Source organism: Podarcis gaigeae, assembly GCF_964106915.1.
Source record: "Podarcis gaigeae genome assembly, chromosome: 16".
In the NCBI taxonomy this organism is placed as follows: Eukaryota; Metazoa; Chordata; class Lepidosauria; order Squamata; family Lacertidae; genus Podarcis; species Podarcis gaigeae.
The window spans coordinates 27818783-27836075 of NC_139693.1; positions in this window are offsets into that span (position 1 = coordinate 27818783).

The window sequence follows — 17293 nt, forward strand, 5'->3', positions numbered from 1 at the left end:
ACTGAGAAGGCCTTCTTAGGACCTAAGTTAGTCATGTCCATTAATTTCAGTGGGTCTGCTCTAGGTTGGACTAGTGTTGGAGACAACACTATGAACAGAATCAGGTTTGCCCTCCCACTTCTAATAGCACAATGCATCTGGTCACGTTTGCATTCAACCAGACTTCTGTAGTTCAGATGTCATGAGTGGATGGGGCCAAATGGAAAAGTGGACTGAGTGTAGCAAGAAGTGAGGTTGCAGGGAACCAAGCAGAGGGCCTTCTTTGTAGTGAGTTTTCAATTTTATACGTTCTGTAAGCCACTCAGAGTGGCTGGGGAAACCCAGCCAGATAGGCGGGGTATTAATGTTGTTGTTGTTGTTGTTATTTATTATCATCATCTTTTACCTTTTTGTAGTAGACTAGTTTTGCACCCCTCTCTGACCTCCATCCAGTAAAATGAGAGGCTATAGCTGGAGCTTGTTGTAGCTGTTCAAAAAGATGCACAAGTTCTTTGCAAAAACAAGAGTTAGCTACCCCTTGACCCTGGACTTAGACCAAGCCAAACTTTTTTCAAAGAGGGCCAGATTTGATGAAGCGAACATGCATGAGGGCCGATCAGAGTTGTTGACTTTTTTAAGGAAGTTTTTTCACCCAGGAGATAAACTGCCACAGGGGCTGGATTAAACCAACTGGTGGGCTGGATTAGGTCCCCAAAATGGACTTTGGACATGCCTGATTTAGAGCAACTATCTGTTGCCTTTATAGCATTTGTGGGCCAGGATGGTTAAGGCATTGAGGATGGACAGGAGAGATGTATTTGCATATCTTTGCATTCACCACCTCACAGGGTTTAAGACAAATCAGAGAGGCTCTTTTCAGACAAACCTTTTTGCTTCAGAGGAAGCCCAACTTCCTTGCATTCCTCCAACATGGCTAACATTCCTCTCCTCCTCGTCCTCCTTTTCGCTTTTTGCAGCGGTAATGTAGTGAATTTGTTGTTTGTGTTTTGAAATGCGGTGTTCCATCTCTTTTTCCTCCTCCTAGAAATATACTTTGAGGAGAGGACTTCCTCTGTTACCTTGCTCCCTGTTGGGTTTTCTTCCCTTTTCTCGTGGCTTGAATGGAACAAATGTTTCTCTGACAACAGTCTCTCTATTTTCTCTGCTTTCTTTCAGGGGTCTTTAGCCAGTTTGTGTTGACTCAGACACCTTCGCTGTCAGTACCCCCTGGAGAAACAGCCACAATTCCCTGTACCAGGAGCACTGGGAAAATTGGAGACTACTATGTATCCTGGTATCAGCAAAAGCCAGGCAGTGCCCCCAAACTAATTATATATCAGCACAGCATCAGACCCTCTGGAATCCCAGACAGGTTCTCTGGTTCCTATGACACCTCGTCCAACTCTGCCACCTTAACTGTCTCCAACCTTCAAGCAGAAGATGAGGCTGTTTATTACTGTTTATCGTATGACAGCAGCAGCAAGTTCACAGTGATACAACCACATAGGGAAGTGTGACAAAAACCCCCTTGCAGACAATGGGCTTCTTTTGGCACTGGCTGCAGCTGATACTGAACTATGTCAAAAAACCACTCCTTTGGGGGACTGTTCTCCATCAGTTCATGAGAAGAGATTTGGTGGAATTATCACAGTGGGGTGCATGGTAAAAAATGAAGCAAAATACAGTGTTACCTCGGGTTACATACGCTTCAGGTTACATAGGCTTCAGGTTACATCCAGAAATAGTGCTTCAGGTTAAGAACTTTGCTTCAGGATAAGAACAGAAATCGGGCTCCTGTGGCACGGCAGCAGTAGGAGACCCCATTAGCTAAAGTGGTGCTTCAGGTTAAGAACAGTTTCAGGTTAAAAACAGACCTCCGGAACAAATTAAGTACTTAATCTGAGGTACCACTGTACTGTTTTAACACAGTACAATATGATCAGGATCCTTCACATAAGGAAGCCGACACCAAATCTCTCTCTCTCTTTCTCCAAAGTCCATCTGGAGCAGGCGCAGAGGTGGTCTCTGCTTGCCTCCCTCTCTCCAGGAATCCTTTCCCACCTGTTTATATACCTGTTTGGCAGGAACTCATGTTCCAAAACACTGTTCCAGTATGATCACATCTTATCAGCCTCTTAGAAATCCTGTGGAAGCTCACATTTATCTAGCCCTATCTGAGAACCCATTTCATTTATCAAATGGATCCTTTGTTAGCTGGGATTTGTTTTTGTTTTTGAATTTATTTATTTGGTTTTTCAGGTTAAAGTGTTACAATCACATATCCAACATACGACATAAAAACAAGATTCCAAAGAATCTCCTGGACTCCCCCCTCCTCCCATTTGTGGGTCCTATTGTTAGTCATTTCCTCCTGAATCTTTTATAATAATCCAAATCTTTCACATCTCCATTATGTCCAAAATTCACCATTAAACTACAAGTGATATTCCAATCCTACTAATGATTTTTGATGTTTACATTGGTTTTTAAGATAAGTTATAAATTTTCCCCATTCCCTATTAAAAGTTTGGTGTCAGGGTTTCAGGGACAGAGAGCGAGGGGGAGGGGTCCCAGGGCGACGAGGAAGAGGACGACGACGACCCGAGGTTGTCAGTGAGTCCGTCAAGTGAATCCGAGGATTCCCAAAAGGGAGCCCCCCTGGTCAGGCCAAGGGGCAGTAGAGAGGGAGGCAGTCAGAAGCAGGGGAACGAAGGGGGAATCCCCAGTGGGGGCTGGAGATCGGGACCGGCCTCTCCGTCGGAACGGAGTGAAGGGGGTGGAGTTGCCAGTGTGTCAGAAAGAGCAGAACAGGGAGCAGAGAGGGGAAGGAGTTCGGAGCAAAACGTCCTGCCGGAAGGGGAGGAGTGTAGTACCGAGAGTAGCGTAACGGTCGAAAGGAAGGTCAGAGGCAACGTACGCGCGCCAAGTTCAAATGTGGAGGCGCGCGGAAATGAGGAGAGCCCTGAGGAGGAGCCTGGTCCCAAAGCACGAAGGAGGGGGGAGCAGGCGGCAGAAGACTCAGCCTCGGGGGAGTCCCGGAGGGAGGGAGCACAGGGGGGCAGGAAGACCCTGGAAAAGGAAAGAGAGGAAAAGGTGGAGCAGTACAAGCCTCTTAAGCTGGTGCAGGGGCGGGACTGACTCAGAGGGGACTTCTAACATCTAAGGGTAACAGATGCTGAGCCACGGAGCTTGGATGTAACGACAACAATGTTCTTCAATAAAACCTTTTGTATATAACTTGGACTGGATTTTGGTCTCTTGTGAGCTGGGACCTCGGGTGGCTCTGACATTTGGTCTTCCTGATTTCCGATTCTTGCAGTCATTTTGGCATAATCCATCAACTTAATCTGCCATTCTTCTCTGGCAGGGACTTTATCTTCTTTCCATCTCTGGGCCAATAACATCTGCACACCCATACATAAATAGCCTTTTCTGTTCCCTTGAGATTTTGGCACCTTGAACTCCAAAAAGAAAGGCTTTGGGTTGTTCTGTGTTTTCTTTTTAGAAAAAGTTATTTTGAACATTGTTAGTTGGAATTTGAATCTTCTCATCCAGGTGATCGTCTTTATTTCAAGGCTCCCCAGTGTCAGTGCTTCTGGATTCTGATGCCCTTGTTGGAGTCTTGCCATCTTTCTAACTGGTCATGTGCTTGTGCCTTCAATAACAGCACTTAAGCTGGTGAACTTTATCCCATTTTGAGAGCAGTTTTGCCGTGGAAATGTCAGTGTGCCAGGCTGCTTTTAGAACTCTGATACCTGCTGTCCTGTCTTGAATCTTTAGGGGTTGCTGTCAGACCACCTTCACCAGATTTAGCACCAATGTATGTTCTTGTAAATTCCCTGCACCTGCGGTGCCAAGTCAAGCAGAAGAGTGCACAGTATTTGTGAATAAATCTCTTGGGTCTTCCAGCTTCTTCCTGCACAGGGATCATGTGCTGATAATCTGCATCTCTCTCTCTAATCTCGAATTTGTTACACTGGGCTGACCCTAAGGGGTGTTCACACATTACATTTAAGAATTACATTACATGACAGTGGTACCTCGGGTTACAGACGCTTCAGGTTACAGACTCCGCTAACCCAGAAATAGTGCTTCAAGTTAAGGACTTTTCTTCAGGATGAGAACAGAAATCGTGTGGCGGCGGCACAGCGGCAGTGGGAGGCCCCATTATTTAAAGTGGTGCTTCAGGTTAAGAACAGTTTCAGGTTAAGAATGGACCTCTGGAACGAATTAAGTTCTTAACCCGAGGTACCACTGTACATTTAAGATGCGGGTGGCATTGTGGTCTAAACCCCGAAGGTTGACGGTTCAAAACCCCACAACAGAGTGAGCTCTCGTTGCTGTGTCCCAGCTCCTGCCAACCTATCAATTTGAAAGCGCACCAGTGCAAGTAGATAAATAGGTACCACTGTGGCAGGAAGGGAAACGGCGTTTCCGTGCGTTCTGGCTTTCGTTATGGTGCTCCATTGTACCAGAAGTGGTTTAGTCCTGTTGGCCACATGACACAGAAAGCTGTCTGTGGACAAACGCTGGCTCCCTTGGCCTGAAAGCGAGATGAGCGCTGCAACCCCATAGTCGCTTTTGATTGGACTTAACCGTCCAGGGGTCCTTTATCTTTACCTCACGTTTAAGAAGTGTACAGTACAATCTGTAAAAACTAAACAAGCTATAGCTTAGGGCCCCACTCTCCTGCCCCCCCAAAAAAATTTAAAGGAAAAAAAACTGGGTGTACATTTCCAAAATATAAAATAAAACCTCCATACAGCAACAGTGTTTTGTGTTGTGTTGTGTAGGCTATGTATATTCTTTTGGGAATTTTTAGGGACAGAACTACCCAAAATGTATAGAAACATATTCACGTATGCTACTACAGTGGCAAGAATGTTACTTGCCCCAAAATGGAAAGAAGCAGAAGTCCCAGCAAAGGAAGAATGGATACAAAAACTTATGGAATATGCAGAAATGGCAAAACTTACCCGAAAAATCACAAATCTTTTGCAAATGAATGAAATGGTTTATTGAATATTTAAGGATAAATAATAAACAGATAAAAACATTGGCAGGATTATTGTAATAACTTGCAGTTTTATAAGAGTATATATTTACAGAAGATGAATAAATGAGTAAATTAAATTAATTTGGCTATGCAGAAGATATTAAAGATAGATTTAAGGAACCGCAGAAAACGTGGGAAGGAAGTGAAGCTTTGAAATGTCAAACTGATTGTAAAAGTAGTGAAATGTATAAACATGAAAAGTATAAATAAATGAAAGAGCAACTAAAAAAGAAGAAGTATATGCATCTTGGTACACTTTACTCGGCTAGAGAACGGCATTGCAACATGCAGAGAATTTCCCCCAGTGTTGGGTCACCATTAAATGTGAACTGAATCAAATTTCTCCTCCATCCCTAGATATGAAGCCCTAACATAACAGCACTATTCCTCTCTGATTTGTGTGAGGAACAACTACCCTGATCTCTCTTTTCAGTGATTTATTCCTCCCCCTATAAAATTGCCATGGATGCTCATTTACGCAAGAGACGTTGTGTGCAGGTTAACAGATGCTGGGAACAGATGCCAGCTACCTTAGACCTGTAAAGGGAGATGCTGGACCACCTTCCTCATATTTCATAGATTTTTAACTGACTCTGCACCACCTGCTCATCTGGAACAAATGAAGCAAGTCATTGCAGCAGGACACATCTGGTCAGGTTTCCACCCACCAGCTCGCCCACCTGTGACCTCTCCAGACAAAGGAACAACTCTTCTTTTCTAATATCTGCAGCTGCCATCTGGGTGGAGTGGATGCTGTTAGGGTAGTTGAATGCACATGGGTACTCCATCCTTTCCCCTCCCTCCTACCCCTCTATGCAGCCCCAGGTGCTGCTGATGGTAATAATAATAATAATAATAATAATAATAATAATAATAATAAACATTTATACCCCACCCATCTGGCTGGTTTTCCCCAGTTACCCTGGGCGCCTCCCAACAGTACACTAAAAACAGAATAAAACTTCAAACATTAAAAATTTCCCGATACAGGTTTGCCTTCAGATGTCTTCTAAAAGTTAGATAATTGCTTATTTCCTTGACATCTGGTGGGAGGGCATTCCACAGGGAGGGCACCACTACTGAGAAGGCCCTCTGCCTGCTTCCCTGTAACCTCACTTCTCGCAGTGAGGGAACCACCAGAAGACCCTTGGCGCTGGACCTCAGTGTCCGGGCAGAACGAGGGGGGTGGAGACGCTCCTTCAGGTATACTGGACCAAGGCCATTTAGGGCTTTAAAGGTCAGCACCAACACTTTGAACTGTGTTCGGAAACATACTGGGAGTCAACGTAGGTCTTATGTGGTCTCAGCGGCCACTCCTGGTCACCAGTCTAGCGGCCGCATTCTGGATTAATTGTAGTTTCCAGGTCACCTTCAAAGGTAGCCCCATGTAGAGTGCATTGCAGTAGTCCAAGTGGGAGATAACCAGAGCATGCACCACTCTGGCGAGACAGTCTGTGGGCAAGTAGGGTCTCAGTCTGCGTGCCAGATGGAGCTGGTAGACAGCTGCCCCTGACACAGAACTGACCTGTGCCTCCAAGGATAGCTGTGAGTCCAAAATGACTCCCAGGCTGTGCACCTGGTCCTTCAGGGGCACAGTTACCCCATTCAGGACCAGGGAGTCCCCCACACCCACCTACCCCCTGTCCCCCCAAAACAATACTTCTGTCTTGTCAAGATTCAACCTCAATCTGTTAGCCACCATCCATCCTCCAACCACTTCCAGACACTCACATGAAGTTCTAGTTAAGCCAATGAGCTCAAGCTTGATTTGCATGAAGGGACCATTCATCTGGCTCTGACAGATTTAAGAAAGGAAAGAGTGAGGTCACTGCCATTTGCCTCTTAGCTTCAGAAAGCCACATCGCTTTTGCGAGCTCACCATGGCCTGGGTTCTGTTTTTCCTGATGCTTCTCAATTATTGTTCAGGTAAGGATACAAAGAAATGTATTTGTACACATCTAGGAGCCAAAGCCAGGGGACACGGGTGGCGCTGTTGGTTAAACCCCAGAGCCTAGGACTTGCTGATCAGAAGGTCGGTGGTTCGAATCCCCGCAATGGGGTGAGCTCCCATTGCTTGGTCGCTGCTCCTGCCAACCTTGCAGTTCAAAAGCACGTCAAAGTGCAAGTAGATAATTAGGTACCGCTCCAGCGGGAAGGTAAACAGCATTTCCGTGAGCTGCTCTGGTTCGCCGGATCCCTCGGCCAATAAAGCGAGATGAGCGTGCAACCCCAGAGTCGGCCATGACTGGACCTAATGGTCAGGGGTCCCTTTACCTAGGAGCCAAAACCAACACTCATATAATAGCTGAGAACATACAAAATAGAGAATCACGTTCTTCCTCTTTCTTCCTTGTAAACAAAGGTGTCATTTCACAGCCAACAATGACTCAGCCATTCTCCCAGTCTGCTTCCCTGGGCCAAACTGCGAAACTCTCCTGCTCTAGAAGTGGTGGCAGAAATTGGAACAGCTACAGCTGGTATCAGCAGAAACCTGGAGAGGCTCCTCTCTTTGTTCTCTTTGGTGCTGACAAGAGGGGAGAAGGGATCCCAGATCGGTTCACCGGCTCCGAATCTGGGAACACTGGCTATCTAACCATCTCCAACATCCAGGCTGAAGACGAGGCAGTTTATTACTGTCATGACTTGGAGGGCACCAGTGATGTGATGTGGGGTTCGTAAGTGGTACCAACATCCACAGTGCTACAGCCTGATGGGGAACCAAGACAAAAACCTGCACACTTCATCCCTAGTGGCAAAACCCAGACTCATTCAAGCACTGAATGGAGCCCGAATGAGTTTTGTCTATTCCCCGCCCCCCCACATGGGTAATGATCATTGTTTTTGATGCATCCATGCTATTTATGTCCAGACGTCCCTTGAAACATCTGTTGGTGAAGTGAAAAACTGTGGCTGACAATCTCCTCATTCATTCCTTGCTTCTTTCTGGAATTCCCTGTGTGGGAATGTTGATTCATTCACACTTTGTGTCACGGATGTGGCTGAATTGAACACCTGGGAAGATTCTGATGGAGATGAAGGAATGCCAGTACAGTGGTACCTCAGGTTACATACACTTCAGGTTACATACGCTTCAGGTTACAGACTCCGCTAACCCAGAAATAGTGCTTCAGGTTAAGAACTTTGCTTCAGGTTGAGAACAGAAATTGTGCTCCGGCAGCGTGGCAGCAGCAGAAGGCACCATTAGCTAAAGTGGTGCTTCAGGTTAAGAACAGTTTCAGGTTAAGTATGGACCTCCGGAACGAATTAAGTACTTAACCCGAGGTACCACTGTACAAAGGGAGCCAGAGCCTGACTATGGAGACGAGGGATTGCAGCCACAGACAGAGCAGGAGTGGGTTAGTTTGGCCCCCCCTTCATCAAGAATTCCCAGACTCAGATAGAGCAGCAGACTTAGAGAGCTCATAGGCAGAGGGAGGGGAAGAAACAGATGACATTGAGAGGGTTGCTATGCAACCAGGAGGGAGACTACGTTTAGAGGGATCTTTGATCTTTGTTTGATAGCGGGGGGGTGGGTTCATCCACCTTCTTTTCGAACCGAAAGAACCGAAAGGGTTAAAATGCAATGGAAGTACAAGAGAGGAAGGACTGGACTTTGGCGCCCTTTGTGCTGCGAAAGGGGCAGAGACTCAGAGTGACCAACTTGTAACTAGGAGTGGCAAGCTTGGAACTGCACTCTGGATGTAAATTGTAAATAAACATACCATAAAATTGCCAGAGACTCATTAATTCTTATTGGGGCTTACTTGCCTGCCTGACATTGTTACACTTGGGTTTTGTTGCCCCGAGAAAGGCCCATTGCTGTGTATGAGAGACCTGTGTCAATCCTTTTCTTTTCTACAGCTTCCCCTACTGTCTTCCTTACATTTCACCTGGTTTTAGGCTCACCACTAAGTCTCTTGTTCCTGGACTCTCTAGTGTTTGGTTTCTGTTCCCTTTTCGTTTCCTCTAATTTTGAGGGGAGCCCCTCCCCATCCTTTTGCTCAGTTTTTTACACCTCTGTAATGGGATACGGGGTTGCTTGTGCGTAAGCGCTAAAACGCTCCCAGTTTTGTAGTTGGTTTTAAACTCTCCCTAACCGGACAGCCATGAGTGCGTGACTGCCTTAATCACTGGCAGAATCCGTCAGTGGGCGTTTCCTGAATTTCTTCCAACATAAAAGTTCTTTGACAGAAAGTCTCCTCCTTGATTCCCTGCGCGACAGCTTTCTGCGCAGAGTGGGCGTTCCAAGGGGAGGTCCTGAGCTCTCACCACTGGTCTCGCTGGAAGCGTCTCTGAGCCTCACCTCCGACGCTGTCTCCTCCTCCCCTCCTTCTTCAGCGGAAGCTCTCCCTCTCCCCCTGCTGGTTCCCTCCTCAGCATCTGAGGGTCTCCCAGCATCCGAGAGCCTCTCCACCACCCTGAGCTCCGATGGCAGTTCCCTGACAACCTCAAAATGAGGGCAAATTCAAATTCAAATTTGTTTATTTATGGCTATTAGCCCATAAAATATGTACAAACATAAAAGCACAGAGACATAAAAACCAATACATCTAACAACAGAAGGGGAACACCACGATGCAAGGGTGGGTCATTGAGCAGTGACAAATAGCAGCTTGGGGCCCGGAAAGATCCAAGGGACGGTTCACAGAAAAAGGAGAACTGGAGACGAGATCCGTCATGCACTCTCATCATAACTGTCCGATTAGTTTTTGTTGTTGATGTTGTTTTTTGGTGGTTTTTGTGTATGAGATAACCGCATTCAGGAATCTCGCCACCTGCAGAGTTACAGAAGGATCTGTATCCTGCAAAAGCAGTGCGGCATGTGACTCAACAGGCCTGCCAACCAAGCGCAGTAAAGCAGGACCCAGGAATTTAGTCCTGGCTATGCTATGTAAGGGACAGTTGAACATTATATGTGGAAGAGATTCAACTGTTTTCCCGTCACACTCGCATAGCGGAGACACCAAACCCTTGGAAAATCTGTGGCTCAGCAGGTTCGATGGAAAAACATTGAACCTTGCACGAATAAATGCAAGTCGGTGTGGTACAGATGAAAGAGATGACATATATGATGGAAGGCCAAGTGGTGGGGTTATTCCATGATACCTGGGGGAGCAGACACCCCCACCCCTGGAGAGGTTGTGTTGATTTTCAATGTCTGCTAATCTTTGCTCGATAAGGCTTTTGGCTGAGCGTAGGTTCATCTTTAAGGAGTCCGCTGGGGAAATTCCGATGCTCAGAAGTTTGGCATGGATTTTTCTTACCCACGGATTAACAAAGTCATCCCGCCAGAGGCACTGAAAGAGGTAATGGTCGGGAAGCCTATGCCAGCTGGACAGCCAGTAGCCAAAGACTCGCTTCCAGATGACAGTCTCCAATGATGCAATCCTTAGCTCCAGATGTATGGCTGCATTGCTCACACACATGGGGAGTTTCAGGAGGTGACGGAGAAACTGATTCTGCAATGTCCCCATCGATGTTAAATTGGACCCTGGGGCCCAGAGTGGGGCAGCATAACAGAGGGTGGAAACCACTTTTGCGTGGTACACCTTCAATGCAGAAGGGATGTGGGAGGCTCCGTCGACCGCAAAAAATTGGAGTAGAGTGTAAAGTATTGTTTTCCCTTTGTTCAGTAAATACTGTATCTGTGGCTTCCAGCTTAGGTTGTAGTGAAAAAAGACTCCCAGGTATTTAAATTTGAAAACCTGTTCTAATTGGACTCCATCTAACTTCCAGCTGTAAATTTTCCGAGACCTGGTAAAGACCAGTACTTTAGATTTTCCATGATTAATTGTCAGATGGTTGAGTTTGCAATAAGCCGCAAAAATCTTTAGAGCTCTGCATAAACCGACTCTAGAGTAGGAAAGGATCGCTGCATCATCAGCATATAGGAGCAGAGGGCAGCGAAAATCAGCTAGGCGGGGGGCATGAATGTTAGCTTGAGACTCACTCAGAAAGAGCTTCATGTCGCTAATAAACAAGTTGAAGAGGAGTGGGGCCAAAATGCAGCCTTGGCGCACTCCTCTATTTATTGGGACCTCATTGGATAGGTTTCCCGCCGGTGTGAGTCTCACTCTAGCCGACGACCCGTGGTGTAATTGGGTTCAAAATGAGGGCACCTCTCCACAATGTCCTCCTTCTCTCTTTGATTCTTGACCTCTGCAGTGCAGCTGAGGGAGTCATCCTTTCTGCTTGTCTCCTCTGACCCATTTCCTCCACAACTGGGACAAATAGCCTTCCTGCTTCTTACATTCCTCTGACAGCCTTATGGTCAAGTCTATACCTCCCTCTCAGTGTATCCTTTTGTCTCTGCATGCCAAGATTGTGCCCATCCTGACTGCCAGTATTTTTCCGCGTTATGGCTTTACATATATACAGACAGATGTCAGTGGTGGTTCTGGCTGTCTCCCCCTTTCTGAAAGCACAATTCCCCCTTCCCAGGCTACTACACCCCTAAGAAGCCCTGCTTGAGTCCTCCCAAAGTGGTTTTTCCTGCCAGGAATATCTTCTTCGAATTTTATGCTGCCATTTGCTCTCTTTGGTGGAGTATAGAGAGAGGTTTGGATAGGTCTGGAAGGTGGTGTTCCTGGCTTCATTTTGCTAAACTGGGTTGATTTTATGAAATGGTCTCTCAAAAATCTACCCCCAGATGGAGCTGGTTTTGAGAACACATGAAACTGGTGTTAATCCACCTCTCCCTTGTGAGTCAGGGGGTGAACAAGGGATGCTGTACTGGCCCATCCCTCTGGCTGCTTTTGTAATTCTGGGGAGCACTTTTGCTGCAGCGCAAGGAGCAGCCTGGAGAATGAAGATAGTTTTGCTTTCAGGTTCCTGTGCAGCTTCAGGACATAAATGAAACACACACATCCTCCCATTCTCCCACATCCCTCCCTCCTCTAAAAAGCCAAAGGATGCGGACCTATTTGCATGAGAGATCATTTCGCATTTCAGGGGATTTAAGAGAGGAGGAGGAGGAAGGTGCATCTAGATTGAAGACTCTCCCTTCCTTTGACTTCACCATGGCTTGGCTCCTTCTCCTCCTCGCCCTTCTCAGCTACTGCTCAGGTCTGGTTCTGGGTGGTTAATAGGATCAGGTCGTCTTGTGCTGAGATAATGGGTCAAGCAACAAACCCATCCACCTTGTATAATTTACCATAGAAATACAATGCTTTTCTGATCGCTATAAACAGAAAATGATGCATTTCTTTTCTTTTTCTTTTTGCAAAGGTGTCATATCACAGACTTTAACTCAGCCAGCCTCGGAGTCTGTGTCCCTGGGCCAAAATGTGAAGCTCTCCTGCTCCAGAAGTAGTGGTAGCTGGGGCAGCTTTGGCTGGTATCAACAGAAACCTGGACAGGCTCCTCGCTTTGTGTGGTATGGCTCCAGCACCCGGGGAGAAGGGATCCCAGATCGGTTCACAGGTTCCACCTCTGGGAACACTGGCTCTTTAACCATCTCCAACATCCAGACTGAAGATGAGGCAGTTTATCACTGTGGTGCCTGGGAGTACACTGGTAGTAGCAAGTTCCACAGTGATACAATCTGATGGGGAACTGAGACAAAAACCTTCACTCTTCCTTCTTATAGTAGGTCACTTGAATGATTCAAGAGCTTTTTTGAGCATGAAAGTGACACCCTGCTAACTCTGCCAGCTGAACCATTTCCTATCTTGAAGCAGAAGAGAAAGCTGTTTATTACTGTCTGTCAGATGACAGCAGTGAGCAGCACACAGTGACACAACCACATAGGAATGTTAGGGCTTTAAAGGGCTTCATCTGGCCTTGAGTGTAGCTGATGCTGTTCCAAGAAGTCTTATTTTTTGAGCCATTCTCCATTAGCAAATGAGAACAGAAACTGCATTCAAAATACATTGAAGGGCAGCAAAATTCATGAGGGGGGATGCATATGAAAAAGTCATCAGGATTCTTCCCCTAGGGCAGTTGGTGATGACGTCCAGTTGGAACAGGTCCAGAGCTTTCCTAGAAGTGTTGGAAGGGACCATGAGGGTAATCTAGTCCAACCCCCTGCTATGTAGGAATCTTTTGCCCAATATGGGGCTTGAAGTGTCAACTCTGAGATTCAGAGTCTCATGCTCTACCAACTGAGCTATCTCTCTCCAGGAATTCTTCTTAACTTGTTTATATACTTTCTTCATCTTGGACTCATGTTCTCAAACACTGTCCCAACTGATTCACTTTTGTCTCATGCTTTGGAAAGTTTTGTGAATCTGCAAAGCCTGGGAAGGAAGAGGGCAGTCTATGGTTGTTTCCATGAGAAGCTTAGATACATGTGTGTGTGTCTTTCTTGTTTGTATTTTTTTTAAATCAGCTCTTTCACATCTTCAGAAAATTCACCACACCTCCCAAGGCTCTCCTTTTAAAAAAGTGTTTGGTTTTTGGTGTTTATGGTGAGAAAGAAGAGCCTTACACATATTCCTCAACAAATGCTACATACTCTCCCACAATTTTTCTCAATGAAACTGAGACATTAGCAGGGTCCTGCCAGAGCACCTTCTGGTCTGGAGCTCTGAGATATGAAAGCTGGGAGCTAAAGGGCACTTTAAACTTTGGTTGAGGGCACAACAATGGAATGTCCAGGCGCACTTTTTTATAACAAGAATACAAAGCTGAAAATGAATGAACTGCAGCTAAAATCTTAAATCCTTTTTTCACATGGTCTAGTCCTCATCTGAAGACTGCAAAAAACAAAGCAATACTTCCCCACTAAAGGGTCTCTTCTCCAGTCTTCAGAGAGTGGCTGGAAGTGAGGAGGCAGAAAAGGTCCTCCTTTCCTTCCACTCTGCAGTTTTATTCTGAAATCTGAGGCTCTGTACTGCGCCCAGATGTCAGAAATTGTTCACGCTAACAAAATTTCTTGTTGCAGAACAAGCCTTGAATAATGGGAGTTTTGAATTCTGCCCCCATCACTCTTGTGCAAATGTCTCCTTAGAACATTGGCTTTGGACAAGGAGTCAAATAAGTTCCTGCAGAGCCAATCACTGTAGAACCAATTTGCATCAAGAACCCCTTTGGTATTTATAGAGGGGTTTAGAAAGGAGGAAGAAGATCCCATCTTGATCTCTTTCCCAAAGGAAGCCACACCCTTTTGGAGAGTTCACCATGGCACAGCCTCTGTTTTTCCTGGCACTTCTCAGCTTCTGCCTAGGTAAGGGTACAGAGGACTCACTCCAGAAGCCTATTTCCACTATAATGATTTTATTATTTATACCCTGCCCATCTGGCTGGGTTTTCCAAGTCACACACTGTGCTTGTCATGGAGACTGAGTGCCTCTGTGATATCTGAGTCCATGCAGAATGTCTCCAACTCATGCTTTCTGCCCTCTTTCTTGATGACAAGGTGTCAGTTCACAGCCAGCCTTGACTCAACCTGCCTCTGAGTCTGTCTCCTTGGGCCAAACAGCTAAACTCTCCTGCTCTATAAATGGTGGCAGTAAGTGGGATGACAGGCCAGAAACATGATCACCATTCATAGATGCAGACTTTGTGTCAAGGAAATTGAGAGGGAAATGGAAAGTGTAGAGTGACATTTCCCAGGCGCAACATCATTATCCTCCCTGCAAACATGGAGGCTGAATAAACAGTTGACTTGGTTCAATTTTCTTGCAGACAAATCAGGATGAATGTGCAATAAGCAGCAATCCTAGTCCAGTATTCTGATGCTCACGACAGCGTCTCTTGGACTTTCCCATAATCTGCTACTTGATCATTTCCTTTTTAACTGGGATACCAAGGACTGGACCTTCCTTATGCAAACCACTCCCTTTGCCACTAAGCATGATGCCTCTACCGAAGCCAATGGATGTGGACCTATTTGCATGGGAAATTTTTTCTTATTTCCAAGGGATTTAAGAGAGGAGGAGGAGGAAGGTTCAGCTAGATTGAGGAGCTGTTTGTCTCTGGGACTCTCCCTTCCTTTGACTTCACCATGGCTTGGCTCCTTCTCTTCATCCTTCTCAGCTACTGCTCAGGTCTGGTTCTGGTTGGTTAGTGGGATCAGGTCGGCTTGTGCTGAGATAATGGGTCAAGCAACAAACCCATTTACCTCGTGTAATTTATCATAGAAACACAATGCTTTTCTGATTGTTATAAACACAGAAAATGATGCTTTTTCTTTTTCTTTTTCCAAAGGTGTCATTTCACAGACTTTAACTCAGCCAGCCTCGGAGTCTGTGTCCCTGGGCCAAACTGTGAAACTCTCCTGCTCTAGAAGTAGTGGTGGTAGCTGGGACCCCTTTAGTTGGTACAAACAGAAACCTGGACAGGCTCCTCGCTTTGTGTGGTATGGCACCAGTGACAGGGGAGAAGGGATCCCAGATCGGTTCACAGGTTCAGCCTCTGGGAACACTGGCTCTTTAACCATCTCTAACATCCAGGCTGAAGATGAGGCAGCTTATTACTGTGGTGCCTGGGAGTACACTGGTGGTAGCAAGTTCCACAGTGATACAATCTTATGGGGAACTGAGACAAAAACCTTCACTCTTTCCCCCAGAGCTGAGAATGAACTAACACTCTGGGGCTTAATTTTCTTAATTCCAGAGGATCTTCCAAACTAAAGAGCTGAAAAGTTTGGTAAGGCCATTTGGTCTCAGTAACTTCTCAACCAACATGACCAAGGGCCTGGAAACCAAGCCTTATGAGGAACAGTTGAAGGAGCTGGGTATGTTTAGCCTGGAAAAGAGGAGATATGATAGCGATCTTCAAATATCTCAAAGGCTGTCACATGGAAGAGGGAACAAGCTTGTTTTCTCCTGGCCTGGAGGGTAGGACTCTAGAGGTTGTGGACTCTCCTTCCCTGGAGGGTTTTAAGCAGAGGTTGGATGGTCATCTGTCCTGGAAGCTTTAGAAGAGATTCCTGCATTGCAGGGGGTTGGACTAGATGACCCTTGGGGATGTTCCAACTCTACAATTCTATGATTCTCACAGGTCATCGTTCTTTGTGTCTTTCAAGGTATCAGTTCACTGCACACTTTGACTCCGGCTGCCTCTGCATCTTTGTCTATGGGCCAAGCCTAAACCATTCAAGCGTTCTCCCTCTCTATGAGTGGACACTGGAACAGCTTTTCAGGGTACTAACAGAAAACTAGGGCAGTTTTGGCTTTATGTTTTATGATCTTTTCAGCTGGGGAGCAGGGATTCATTCAGGTGGGAAGCAAAACCTTTCTTGAAACTGCAAATCCAGTCCTCCGAAAGGAGCTGTGCAGACTTGCCAGAGGAAGATTGTACATCTGTCCCAGGGACATGGCCCCTGCTGTTGTGCACTCAGTTTTTGAGTTCCAATCAAGACATTTAAATAGGATAGAAAATGCCTCATTTCCCGGTTATTTAAGTAAGCAGAAGGAAGGTGAAGCTAGATCAAAAAGCTGTTTGCCTCTCAGGCTCACCCTACTTTGGCCTGGATCCTTGTTCTCTTTGTGATTCTCAATTATTGCTCAGGTGTGATTATGGAGGGTTAATGCGCTCAGCTTGGCTTGTACAGGCATAAAGAGGCTGTTGAAAGCAGTTATGTGCTCAGGTTATGGCTGCAAATCCAGATATTTAAACTGAAGCTCGTGGCCGAAGTCTCCATCATTAGGGTTCTTTGGACTTTGCAGTGGGGTTAGCAATGGATACTTCACAATGTTATGAATCCGAATATTTGCCTTGCAAATTGTTTCCATTTCTGAGTGTTCAATTACAGTTGTAGATCAAATCTTCTTGCCTGTGTGTGATGCCTGCTGTCCCAACTCTCACCTTTAAGGGGAGATATTGATGCATCTTCTCAACGTTTGGCAGAATAGCATAACAACACAGACAGTTTCCTCCTGTTGCACCTGGGGCAGGGCAGGAAAACGTTTGCTATGCATTGTTCACTGCAAGCCATTCATGTATAGAGCTCAGGGGCCCCAAAGTACCCAAGAATATTACCTAAGACACTGAGCACACTTAGGCAAGTTGTGTGTACCGGGTTCGACTCGGAGAAGACCCATTGGAATTAAAAGTCTGAAGCTGAATGCAGCCCAAGACTATGTTTTCTGTCAGACCGATGCCTGGATGGACTGCCTTGGGCAAAGAAAGTTTGTCTAGGGCAGGGATAACCCACATCTTTCCCTATGGATGCTATGGGGCTGCATCTCCTGCCATCCCTGACAATGAATGTGCTTGATGGGCCAGATGGTAGCTGAGGTCCCCAAACATTTGCATGTTTCCTTCTCGGTGTGTCTGGACTGCTGGACCAAGGAGGAGGAGGAGGATGGCATG